This window comes from Rissa tridactyla, chromosome 1 (assembly GCF_028500815.1).
Source record: "Rissa tridactyla isolate bRisTri1 chromosome 1, bRisTri1.patW.cur.20221130, whole genome shotgun sequence".
Lineage (NCBI taxonomy): Eukaryota > Metazoa > Chordata > Aves > Charadriiformes > Laridae > Rissa > Rissa tridactyla.
Window position 1 is genome coordinate 86,776,656 of NC_071466.1, and position 13,549 is coordinate 86,790,204.

At 45.2% G+C, this 13,549-nt stretch overlaps 1 protein-coding gene across 2 annotated transcripts in view; it reads left to right on the forward strand.

Moving 5' to 3' along the window:
• The window catches only part of NHS (NHS actin remodeling regulator), a 263,625-nt gene that overhangs the window by 169,206 nt on the left and 80,870 nt on the right, over positions 1 to 13,549 (forward strand). The window lies entirely within an intron of this gene.

The following is a 13,549-nucleotide window of genomic DNA, read 5'->3' on the forward strand; positions in this document are numbered from 1 at the left end:
TCTGCTCTTCCACGTGGCACCATGGGGATGTGAAAACCGGCCAAAATTTCCTAATGATGCTGTGTTTATATAAAAGTCAGTAACAAAATTCAAAACATCCGTAACAAACTGTCCCACCACCTCTGTCTTCCTGAATCCTATACATCCCATCAACTCCTAGTGCCACTACATTTTTAGTGTACATTTCTAAGCTCTGTTCCTCCTTTTCACCCTATCTCCATTTATTTTTATAATTACTGAGCACTGTTTTCCACTCCTTCAGTCATCACCTGTTTAAACTGGAACTATAGATGTGAAGATGACCAACTTTCAAAACCTGAATGCCCATCAGGTCCCTGCTTAGGAGCAGCAGTTCACCTCTCACTCCTAATCTTGACAGGTCATTTTAGAAGGGAAATGTCCGCATTGGAAAATGTTTAATGGGAAAGGAGTTTCCACATCCCATGGCTTGTCTTTGTAGATGTAACCAGCATCATAAGAGTTTGGGCCAGTTGCAAGAGCAGAAGTTGCCCTTATGAAATGTGTGATTCAGCATATTGCAGCCAGCAGGACAATTGCACCACAGGTGTCAGAGGGAAGCACACCCAGCTGGCCAGGCAAATAGCTTGTGTCATGAAGGAAATTACCCGTGAGTGGCATGAAGGTGTTTTATCCCCTGTAACATCGAGTTCTGAGGTATTCATCCAACAGGATGCCCTGTTGGAGCCTGCAACATCAAGGGGAGAATGGCAGCATGAAGGAGCCAAAGTTACGGAAGGAGATCGGTGGGCGTAGAAAGGCACTGGGAACTGACACTACCACTGTGGGAAAGCTTGTTGGGAAAGTAGCCCTCTTCTAAGCTGCACGTACTGCTGGGTGCTTCTAGTTCCAAAATATTTTGTAGACAAACCACTTGGCTGTTTTATTAAGTTGAAGGCTGGCATAATCTGCTACTGCTTTTGCTGCTGCCTGGAGAATAATTGTAAAATATCCCCCCCCCAAGAAAGAGCAAATAGAAGAGCTCTGTACGCAACCTCTCTGAAAAGTGAGATTTGGCACCTCAGCCCATGAGTTGCAGAGATGTTTGTGGCCAGCTCCAGCTTTTTCCTGGGACGTTTATTTAGTACGGTGGTATAGTTCAGATGTGGAGAAGGAGGAGGAGACATAATTCCTCTCATAGTCACTGATAACTTGAGAAGAAAACTCCACCGGCCTGTCACAGGCATCTGCCTGGTCCCCTGTGGTTCTCAGCCCCCCGTGCTCACCAGGGTATTAGTAGAGCTTCTGCTACAGCCAGTCTGCAACTGTCTTTTGCCCCATGTTCCCAGAAGAGCGCAGACTGTCAGAAATCCTCCAGAAGAAAGTAGCTCCCAGTTCATGATATCCAGACCTGGGATATCCTTTGAAAAGGCAAGAGGAGTGTATTTGCCATCAAAGGGTAGAGAAAAAAAGGCAACCTTGGAGACCTTGTTGCCACCAACCGTCTCTTCCCTTTTGTGGAGAAAGTTCCAACAGCAAATTACATCAACCCAGAAAAAAAGAAGGGACCAAATGTGCTAAAAAGCTCTGCTTTCCACTTGCAAAAAATGCTGTTTAGTATATGTTTCTGTAACTTGTCTTGGATGCTCTAAAAATAGCCTTGCAGGAGCGAGTATCCAACTCCATCCAGGAAACCCTACACATTCCTTGCATAGAAGAGCAGCTTAATCCTGATTTTCACAACAAAAAGAACAATTATTTTTATCGCTTTTAAAAATAGACTTCAGTTGCCCAGTGGCAAGTTGTCAAAGCAAGACATGGAAGATGTGTCACTTCACAGGAGTGTGGCACAAGTTGACGGATTCTGGATGACCGGAACATCTGACGAGAATATGGTGGTTCAGATGTGTCAAGAGGTGTTATGACAAAGATTTCAGGCAAGGCTTGCAGGGAAATGATAACATGGAAAAAAGGAGCCTGAGGAACGTCCTGACAGTGCTGAAGGGTGAGACAGAGGAATGGGACATATGAAGGAGCAGTGTTGAGCCTGTGCAAATGAGGGCAGAACCAGAGCATTGGGCCTTCTCCTGGCTGAGGCGCCAGGGTATCTTCAACAGGACAAATGTTGCAGAGCCAGCTGGAAAGTTATAAGGAATATAATAGGGTCTGATTATGTCATGACAGAATCCCAGTTAAAACCTGGTCCTAGTGAAATCAAAGGCCAGTCTCTCGTGGACTTAGGTCACGCACAGTTCTGTCATCTGGACTCTGGCAGCACTGTCTTCTGTGGTTTGTAGATGGGTCTTGGAGCACAAAGATTTCATAGGCATTCCTGTTGTTGCCCACTGAAACTCAGTAGATTGCCCAGATCTCCCCTCTACTGGCCAGGTCCTGAGCAGAGCTGTGGATGCTAAAGCTTTTGCGAGGAAGTACGTCGTGCTGGCAGCTGGCTTCTGCCAGCCGTACTAAAGCTCAGCTCAGAGTCTGGACTTAGTGCGGAATGCCTGGCAGATACAACGCCAGCTTACCTGGTAGGACCCGCTAGGAGTTCACAGTCTAACAGAGCACAGCCTCGGCACTTGTTCCCTCCTCTGAGGGTTTATCTCGTAAAATCACCGTGTTTTAACCGTCTGGCGCTTTGACTCCTAGTGCAGGCTGGTCATCTGGGTTCCCTCTGTGGTCAGTGGAAAGGACAGGGTTTCCAGAGACTATTGCCTTTCTAAAGTGTCAAAAAGCCTAATATATGTTGCTGAGAACATGGGGGAAGACAAAAGAAAGCAAGAGTTTCCTAAGCTGTCTTTGCTGATACAGAAAATAGGCCGTGTAACTACAGTCCAACTTTTATTTAGGATGATCTGTATTATATATTTGTAGCTAGCTTTTCCCAAATATAAGTATCTCCAACGATGCCTTAGACAACTACCTTACTAATGTGTACTTCCCACGCACCATTTTACTGATCTGCTCCAACAGGTGCAGCTGGAAGATCTCAATTTGGCTGATATGCCTTGAAAGTGACGGGATAGTGCTCATCTGTCAAACAAAGCTGGGAGAGAGATGAGATGCTTATCTCTTACAGACAAAACACCTGGCTGTCTGGCTTTGTGAATGCTAATTTTGCAAGCTCAAAATAAAAAAATAAAAAAAAAAACCAACCCAAAACCCCCTCACCATTTTTCCCTAAAACTAAAATAAAAATATTTATATCACATTTCTATCAGCCTGTATTTCAATTATATAGAATGCAACTTAAAATCCATGGAAGAAATGATGAAGAATTACCTTCTTTTTCGATGATTCTAAATATGTTTACTTAGTATTCACTTAAATATGTTTACTTAGTATTCACTTGTCGGCTTTTACCCTTTTTTCTTTTTTTTTTTGTTTGTCTGTGTTTTGTTTTCAAGCATTTGTAGTCATGTCATTCAAACTAGGCTGGGTACATAAAATCCCCCTTAGTAATCTAAGTTGTCAAAACTAAGAGCATTTTGTAAAATATCAGAAGAGCCTCAAATTGAATAATAATGAAAATACTGAGGTGTATTTGGTCTGCTGTTGTAAACATGCCTTGCACATGACTCAGCAAGTGCAGTCTTTGTTATTCTTGCCTTCTGTTTTTCACACAGTCCTTCGTGTCTACTCCCCCAAAAAGATGGATTTTGATATGATGTCTGAAAAGTACAGTGCCTTATAAAATTAGGACTTCCTTATGAAAATAGGACTGACCTAGTGAAACACAACTCTGTCCTAACTAATGTGGGTAAACAGAGATTTCTTTCCAGAGGGAAGGAGCTTGTATGGGGAAGGAGCCCCCCTGCTTTCAGAAACGGGACTTTTTTCTTTGCCCGTTAACATACTATCACTTAACGTGTTCATTTGAATTCATAAGGGTTTTGTAGGCTCTGGCAATGCTCAGTTTCATACTTACTGATACTTGCGGCTGTAATGCCTGTAACTCTGCCACCATCAGCTGTCAGTAAGATAGTTCAGTTTAGTGCATACAGTTAATGGAAAAAATAGGATTTTGTGACAGTTGCTATTTGTGTTTCTCTCTTTGCTTTGCACTTAATGAGCAAAGACCCAGAAACCTCTGGTACGGAACTAGCAAGCTGCAGTAGTCAATTAAACGGGAGCGAATAACACCGTCTCCATTAGGCCACAAAGTCACGGGTGTTGATATTGCAGGTGGGAACAGGGATATACAGCCAGAGCTGACTTGTGCCTCGGATTTAGACCAGCATCACACCTAAGGCTGAATATTAAAAATCCCATTGGACTTTCCAGAAGGACAAGGGTAATTCTTTGCCCTGAAAATAAACCGAACTCCCAAATTCTTGCAGGGTTTTCCTGCCTGCTCACTGCACAGCCACAGGACTCACTCTTGGAGGTGCTCTCCATGGCGGTGGCGTGGTTGGTGAGCACTTGCTCTGACATGGAATTGGAGCCGCGCTCTTCAAACAAAGCTCTTCCCTTGCATCTTCCCAAAGTAACTCATAAGCAATTACTGCCAAAATTTTGGAGGCTAGCTAAATATTAGATGTTTGTAAGCTTAATTGCAAGCTGGAGTACAGTGGGCAGGAGGAACGTAATGGTGGTACGCTAACAAGCGTCATTGTCAAACCACTCCGGCTTTGAAAGGGAACATTAAGGTGTCATTTACTCGGTGCCCTGGCTTCCTTTGGAGGACTGCTAATGAAAGGCCTCTTTGTGTGTGCGGTCACTAACTACAGAGAACAGTCAAAGACTTTATGGACATAACCATAAAAAAGAGAGCCTGTAGGCCAGAACTGATCCTACAATTAGCTCCTGTCTGTGTGAGTGGAAGCACCTGCTTTTGCTGCTGTGCCTTTCAAAACCGGAGACTTTTAAACCTCTCTCTGCTCCAAGGATTGCTTTTTCCTTTGAGGGACTTGCCCGTGTTCCTGTATGTGCTAGGAATATTCCTTATATATGCCATATATATGTGCCATATATATTCCTTATATACCAAGCTCAGTAGAAAAAACTAAGAGAAAATTGCAACAGGAGGCAAAGACAGGCCTTGCATCTTCATGCAAATACCCATCCACTTGCAGAGGGCAGTAGTTTGGAGAGGGGCCATGCAGACTTCGCAGGTGTGACTGACAACCCTGCAGATCCATGGCCACGCGACATCAGGCTTTAAACATCTGTCTCTGTTCTGACCTTTTCCTTTCTGTACCAACGGTTTGGTTTGAATGCTTGCTCTTGTTGTTGACTCTCCGTGCTGTGGTAAGAGCCGCCCGTGACAGGAGCAGGAGGGGTTGAAACTGCTGCGGGCAGCCCGTGGCACTGCATCTCGGGCACCCTGCCTTGCGTAGCTTGGGCCCCCCATTTCGGAGCTGCCTTTCCCTCAGGATGCCAAGCAGAGAGCATGCTCGTTGCAGGGGAGGTTGGACTGGGTGACCTTTAGAGCTCCCTTCCAACCCAAACTATTCTATGATTCGATGCTGATGCTCTGCAGCTCAGGGTGGCATGTGTGGAAATGCCTGGGTTGTGAAATGCGGGGGTTGTCAACCCTTGGTGGCACGTGTATCTTGACACACATGAGAAAGCAGCTAAACAAACTTTTACAGTGAGAAATTACACATATATTACATATAAATAAAATACACGCACAAGCCCATTTTTAAACGTGCCTATAATGCAAAGGTGACTGAAGAGAAATGAGTGTAAACTTGCAGGTGTGTTTGACTTCTCAGCTGTAGACATCTACTTCAATACAGATCTGTTTTCACGCTAAATAAATCAGTACCACGTCACACTTTCCTCATGTACCTGAATGTTTCAATTGTTTCAACAGCGTTTGGTAGATTTTCAAAGCTCTGATATTGCTCAATAAATAGTGAGCTGCATGTTTAAAAAAAGTCAGTTTGGTAGGAAAATCAATCATGCCAAAAGATATCTCTTGTAAAAATCAGAATTAATTTTGAACGTGTTGTCAGCTTGCTGAGCTATTTTGCCTTTGACTGCCAGAAGAATTTAATTTTCCAGTTTCAAGTGAAATTCCTCTAATCAAATCAGGTCTGGGGCTTATCATCAGATAATGCCATTTGTGGGAAAGATCTACCTATGTGTACAAGGCAAGTCTCTGTCTAAAGGCACAGCCTATGGCAGGGCGTAGTTAAATAGCACATCTGCCATCGCAGGTTCCCTTCCTTGCATTCACCGCTGGGCAGGCCGGACTGGCCTCAGGAGCAAACTCCTGGGTGCCTAAATGCCCTGGGCAAGCTCAATTTCAAAGTTTAAATGTTTGAGGATAAAAATGGGATAAAAAGGGAAGAAAAAACCTCCACACGCTTTGGCTTCGTGGGAGAGGTTTTGTTTGCCACAGAGGATGCCTGAGCTTGGCAAAAGCTCAGCAGAATTAAAAGCAAAGACTTTCAAATTTGCATTACATTACAGCCCATCTGACTTTATGTTCATTCAAATGGATTTTTAAACACGTACCATAACCCACCTGTCAGTGAGGTGGTTATTTCACAATTAAAAAAATTAAGCCACTCCACCAAGGTGGTCTTTTGGCCCCAACGACAAATTGGTAGTGGAAATGAGGGAAGAAAGCAGGCTTTTATTGCAGTAATTGCCTAATGCAGTTGTTTATTTAGTTCCTGCGGCGCAGCGTGGATTAGAGGGCTGGTTGCTGACGGTTGTCAGTCAGGAGAGAAGAAGCAAAGACAGCTCTCCCAGCTGGTGGCCTGGCACCTCTGGGAACAGGAGCTTGATCTGTCACAGAGCACTTTCTCTGCGCCTTAGCACATGGATTGGCGTCTACGCTTTGGACAGGCAACCTTCGGGCAGGAGAAGCTTTGCATTCGGCAGCCGAGAAGATGTAGGTCAGAGCTGAGGCAGTGGCAGAGTTTGCCAGAGGGATCTTGTTTAGCTCAGAAATGGGCCAAGTCGGCACGCAGAAGCACTAGAATTAATACTCCAGAAAATTCAGGGTGTTGGAAATATCCAAGTTATGCAGTAGATGGGATTTTAAACAGCCCCCTTGGAGTCTGGGAACGTATATAATCGGCATCATGAAAGAGAAACAAATCTGTACACCTTTAAAAAATGTACCACGGTATAGATCCCACCGTAAGCCACATTATTCTGTATTTTCATAGTCTTCCAGTTATTCTCCCTTTGCTAGTTCATGTTCTTCTAAATTTTAGCAGTGTATTTTCCTGAGGGCAGGCTTTGGTCTCTCTTTGCTAGGAGTAAGGGCAAGAGGGGTGGGGAAATACTCTTGACAGGCACTGGGTGGCAAAGGCTGAATTGAAAAGTCCCGAGTATTTTTTTCTTCAGAGAGTCTTCCTGTCAAGCTGGGAGGATGCTTTAAACCCCTCGTGCTCCTCGCCTTCCTGAGCTGCTGCCTTGCTGGCAGAACAGTCATGCCTCAAAGGGGGTTAAAAGCCAGCAAGCCTGGGCATTTTCATTTTAAAGGACTAACCAGGGTTTGTATTTTGCAGCTTACCTCAGACAGCCGCCAGGCTGCTTGACCCCGCTGCAGGCAGGACTGCAAAACCTCTAACTTCAAGAAAAAGAATTCTGTACCTTGCAAACTTGCAAAGAGGCCGCAGTGGCTGTGCTAACGTCTTCTCTACAGAAAGGTTAGATCATCCGTAAAGCCCACCTAGTGAAAAATGGCATATTTCTTGAGAAATAGCATGTTGCTGTCACTGCTAATGTGGTTTCTAAAAGCCAAGCGGTTTTGCAGAGCTTTTTGCCCGGGCACCGTAACCGAAATTTTTGGCATTACAGAGCAGCAGGTCCTCGTGCCGAGCACCAGATAAAACAGAGACCCGCAGGTTATGAGATGGTCATTGTTATTTCCCATCCCCTCTGCAGTGTTTTGTCCAACCACCTCTGACTGTTTCAGCTCCTTCTCCACCACAACCCATTGATCTGTTGGATAGAAGTGGAAAACATTTCCAGAAATGAGCGTGTCATCTGCTACTGTTTGCTGAAAGGCATCCCTCCGCTCTAGAGGGAATTACAGCTTCCATCTGCTCCCTAATATGAAAAACATGTATGGGCCCCCATGCTGCAGAGTCACTGTGTTACCAAGCTGCGGAAACTCCTGGAGATTGGTGACTGTTGACATTTGATTCGAGGAAATCAGGCCACCACTCTGCAATTACTTCTTTAGGCCCACAAATAATCAGATGAAGGGTGGTCTGAGCTTTGAAAAGCCGGGCTGTTGGGACTTTGAAAGACATCCAATTCCTCACATTCTCTTTTAGCTCTGTTTAGATTAGATAGGGCATGTGTTTGAAGTTAAGAAATGCTGAGTTCCAGTGGGTAAATGTTTTTAATGTGTATTCAAATAGTACGCGTGTTATCCACGTGGACAAATGGCCCTACATCCTTCATCTCGTGCATACAATGCCTCTTGAAAACCTAAGTGTCTGTCTGTAAAGATGTAGGAAGCATGTTTGGTGAGCAGGTCCCAACTGGTTCATCTGTGCAGGGTCAGGCTTGCCTTAGTGGGGTGGAAATGTTCAGCTTTACGTTGCTGTGCAGCAGATGGGGGACTTGGTGCACTTTCAGGGGACAGCTTGCTCCAGGGCTGCAAGCTGTGAGCACTGATAAGACCCAGTTCAGTACTACAGCGAAGCACTACAGAAGATAACCAGCACGGTGAGGTACAGACTGTCCCATGACAAGAGCTCCTTTGGCACTGCAAGCCCCTTAGCTGTGCACCCAGACACCTCTGGGACCACACGCTCCTCACAGGAGGAACTTCTCTATGAGACCTTGGGCTGTGATCCCCCCCAGACACTTGGCATCCACGACCCCCATCTGCATGAAGAAGCAACCTCTGGAGTGGGAGAGAGACCAAGAGAAGAATTTTTGGCCAAGCATTGGCTTGGTGGCTGTAAGAAAGAGATTTGAAGGGAAGAGTGACGAGGGGCTCCTTCACCCCATAATGCTTCCTCCATCCATGCATCTCCGTCCCTGTCACTCACAAGCGTCCCTCTGCCTGGTTATTCGTGGCATAAAGTGGTTTTCTGGTGTCTGAGGCTTTAAGACAGGAGCTCCACAGCAAATAAAGGAATTAGTATAATGAGGAAAAGCCACTGTTTGGCCTAATAACTGTACAATTAGTAATACTAAGAAGCAGATGAGGGCAGGCTTCTTGTTTGGCTGTAATCTTTTGGCATATCATGTTTTCATTACAGACCATGCTGCCATCTGGAATATTAATAATCTCTTACTGTCACTCTTCTTGATTATTTTGTCCAGAGAGAATGAAGTCTACCTCTCTTTGTAGTTGTTTCATTATTTTTTTTAACTGGCTGCATTATTTTGAAATACGTTGTACTCATTATGAGAGATTGTACTTAAGTCAAACTCCAGTAACCAGAACTAAATTATTTGCTCTTAGTTCCACACATGAAAAGAAATATTGGTGTGTTTTTTTAAATTAAATTCAAAACTCACTCCTTTTCTTTAGCTTTGCTTCACATTCCTTGCAGCTATTCATTTCATTACTCACAGACACAGACAACCAGAAATAGATAGTTTTTAGAAAATATGTCAATGAAGCGATTTCACTAGCAATCTGAGAAGGAAGAACGATCGTAATTTTTGTTTTTGTTAATTAAGCACTTGCTAAGAAGTCGGTAGCACGAGCGGGGATTGTGTAACTAGAGAGCAATTAGAAAGAGAAATGAAATCACTTGAAATAAGATGAGAGATTGCAAGTGAAATCTTTTCTCTGAAACCAAACTGAGTTTGCTTGTGGGTTCTCTACGCTGATGTTATCCAGATATCCATTTTTCTTGAACGTTTAGCTGAAATTCATCAAACTGCAGTACACTCTTGAGAACACTGATACCAGAGTCTAGAATGAAACTATATATATATGTATAGAGATATATATATATATATATAAAATGTGGTTTTGCTTTTACAGAACAAAAATCAGGACAACTCTGTATGAATTTTTTTTTTCTCATGCTGACTTGGGCAAATCCCTTTAAATCTCTGTGCCTTAATTTCCCTGAAAGATCAGTGAATAATGCCTGCTCTTGGGAAGCGCAGAGACATTACCCTTTGTTTTGAGATCTTCCAACTGATTTTTTTCTCTGGGCAAAAAATAATCCTTTTGTGTTCATGTTATTCTGTATCTGGTTGGTGCTCACACAGATGGCAAGGTCTGCCACTTTGGACTGGCTCTGCAACTTGTCTTGCTGGCTTATTGAATCTGATATTTTCTATTCTATTCTATTCTATTCTATTCTATTCTATTCTATTCTATTCCATTCCATTCCATTCCATTCCATTCCATTCCATTCTTTGTTTACTTATTATCAGAAAGGCTCCTTTCTCAAACACCATCAAGCAATTTGCAGGTGACACCGTCTTGGGGAAGAATTGGAAAAGCCAGTGAGAACCATGAGCAGTACTGAACAGGGAGGCAGGCGGGCCTTGCCAGGTTGGAAAAATGAGCAGAAAATAACAAAGTGAGATTTGACTTGTTAAAACACAAGTTTAAGCTCCAGGGAAAAACATGAAACGTGGTTTTGATGTTTTGAAGTGGAACACAGTTGCGCTAAAGGAGCGTGTGGGAAGGTGGGCAGCGCGTCACTGCCTGGCTTCAGAGAGGGTTTAAAACATAAGGCGTTATGGAGAGACTTTAGGTTCCAGGGAAGGAGATGATAATTCCTGTCTCCATAAGACTCAATCTGTAGCTGGAATTTTGGGGTTGGTTCTGATCCCTCAGTTGCCAGAAAAACAGAGGTAATTTGGCTAGAGTTCAGTAAAGGGCAGCAAAGATGGAGCTGGAAGGGTACTAGACTGTTGGTTGTGCTTTGCAAGAATTAAATCTGGCTTGCTTGGCAGTGCCACAGCCGAGGAGGAGATGCAATAGTCTGCACCTGCAGAACATGTAAAGACCAAGACAGGAGAAGAATTACTCACAGTAGTAACCAGCAACTCTTCAAAGGAAAAAACATCCTGATTTTTCCTGTGCTGTGCAATAATTTCCAAAAGGAATGGTGAAGATAGGGTTGTTGGAGCAGTTCACATCAAACTGAAGGAAATCAGTGTGCGCAGAGCCTCTTAGGCCAGTGCCATCTCTGGCTTACTCCACTGAAAATACTCCAGGCTCAATGCTGCTCAATGCTCCACCGAAAATACTCCAGGCTCAATGGGCAAAACCCTGCGTGAGCATACATGCGTGAGTCACAGCTTGACCCATTTTCTCAGCTATTTATGGCAAAACAGCCTGCCACACCTGCCATCGCCTGCGTGCTATTTATGGCCCTATTTTGGATAGCAGTGGCATCTGTGTATACGTGACTGTGTTTCCATGTGAAATCCGGGCGGTGGGTCGGAGCCGGTTGCCTTCGCTTCAGCGGACGGGCAGAACTGCACTTGCGGTGGTGGTGGCCAGACCTACCTGCTCTCACCCACCAACCACACACCCTGGCAGCGTCCCCACGTGCCTCATGCTTGGCGGGGAGGAGGTGGTGAGGTGGGGTGGGATGGCGTGGGCTGCACAAGGGGCAGCAAGGTGCCCTGCTCCTCCCCAACCTGTGTCCTGGATGCCAGAGGTGGGTCCAGGAGGGCACTCCCTACGGTCTCCTTCTGGGTTTTGCTGTTCGGCATGGAGCCATGCCGGGCAAAGCAGGTCACCCTCCAGGTGAAACCAAACCAGAAGACGTGTCCCAGGAGGACGCCTGGTGCTTTTCTGCTAGCAGGCACTCAGTTCACAGGGCAGGTGAGAGCTGAGGGGGTGGTGAAAAACCCCCCAAACTGCAGGTCCTGTGGACATGAGGTCCTCAGCGATGTTTCACTCTGCAGCTCATCTCCTGTTGCCCTGCACCACTTGCTAACGCAGACCCTGAGAGGAAGCTCTCCAGGGGCCCACGTGCCCTACATGGGTGATAACCAATGCCTTATCTAGAAGCAATGCCGTAGCAGACGCCTGTTTAGTGCCTGGCCCCTGGGCTGTGGCCATAAGTCACAGCGCGACAGCGTTTCTGCTGAAGGAGGTACGTGTTTTGTAAGAGTTAACGGCATTTCAGGAGCTCTGCGAGGCAGCTGGAGCAAGTCGTAAGGATGGCCGGTCACTGCTGACTTTGCATTTGAACTGGTGATTTAGAAGAAAAGCTTGATAGCAGGTTAGGATTAGCCAAGACATCCAGCCTGCCTTGCCTCCTTTCACTCCAGGCAGCCAAACCAGATAATGTAACACCAGAACAACAGGAAGGCTATAAATACTCAAGACTTTTTTTGCTACTTGTTTGTGTATCTGTCAAGTTATCACAATGCAAACACGGACGGCGCTGATGGGCAAAGCGGTAATGGAGAGAAGACAGAAAACCAGACGTACAAATTATTTCAGATAACATGGGAGCAACTTCTGCACTGGAAAGAATATTGTCTGGAGCCTTAGGCTTTCATTTCAGCATGCTTGATGTACATAACTCGTAATAACATATGTGGGATAACAGCAGTGATTTCTGGGGCCAGGAATAAATTTGGGATTAAAATGAGATAAGTATCCTCGGTCGAGGCAGTTGAGAAGTCTGCCTGTTTCTCTTTGCAGCACAGAGACGTCAATCCCCGTCCTGCGACCTCTGCAGCAACCCATCCGTAAATCCTTGGAAAGGGGTGCTGTCTCCGGCGGGAGGGAGGAGCCCGTCTTTCCCTCTATTAGGAGCAGACCCCATGATCGCTCTGTGTCTCCGTTTGGAGCAGGGCTTGGGTTTGGTGGGTTGGGTTGGGTTTTTTTTTTGCCTTCTGGAAGCTGAGCTGGCAGCTTCTTTTGGTTTATGTTTATAGTACCCTAGCGTGCTATAGCTGATGAAATATAAATGACGGAGTCGATTCTGAGGGCTGTAAAATAAGTCTGGTGCTGGAAGTGCAAAGGCGAGTGTGCTTTTGCTTGGTGAAGTATTTGTTGCTTTTCCAAAGGGGTCATTATTTCAATTTTCATGTGAGTTTTCATCACTTAATGGAACATATTATTTTGCACGTTTGCACGGCTTTTGAGGTAAGTGCTGGAATATAATACTGAAATAGTGCTCCTGCTTAATCCTTCCCACAAACAGCACTGCCAACTTTGTTCTCTCGGTCTACTTAGGCAGGAAAGGCAAAGGTCAGACACCACCAAAAAAAATGGGGAAATCCAAGATTTACCCAAAGGCAGGGCCTCACCGCTTCAGAAATTGTTAGTTTCTTTCCACGGCCTCACACTGCTCCATGTCTGGGTCTCCTGGAGACTGGAGGCTCACTTTTGTTTGGACTTACAACGGAGGGCTGGTCTCCGTCGCGCATGTGGATGCACGTTTCCTGCTCGTGGCTGGCCAATGGCCGGAGAGGGGATGGGTTGTCCTCCCATACCACAGAGATCCCACCACGCCCAGAGGCTACCAAGCGTTAAGCAAAAATCATAATTTTTTTCAAGGCAAACTGTCATTGAAAGGGGAACATTTCTCCTCGCATCCAGTTCCACCAACTCAGCTTGGACTTTAATTTAAGGGGTGGATCATATTTGAAGGATTTACCAGTTTATGCCAAACCCAGCATGAGTTAATTCCTTTTGCTGCTGACTGGAAAGCCCAAGTCAATC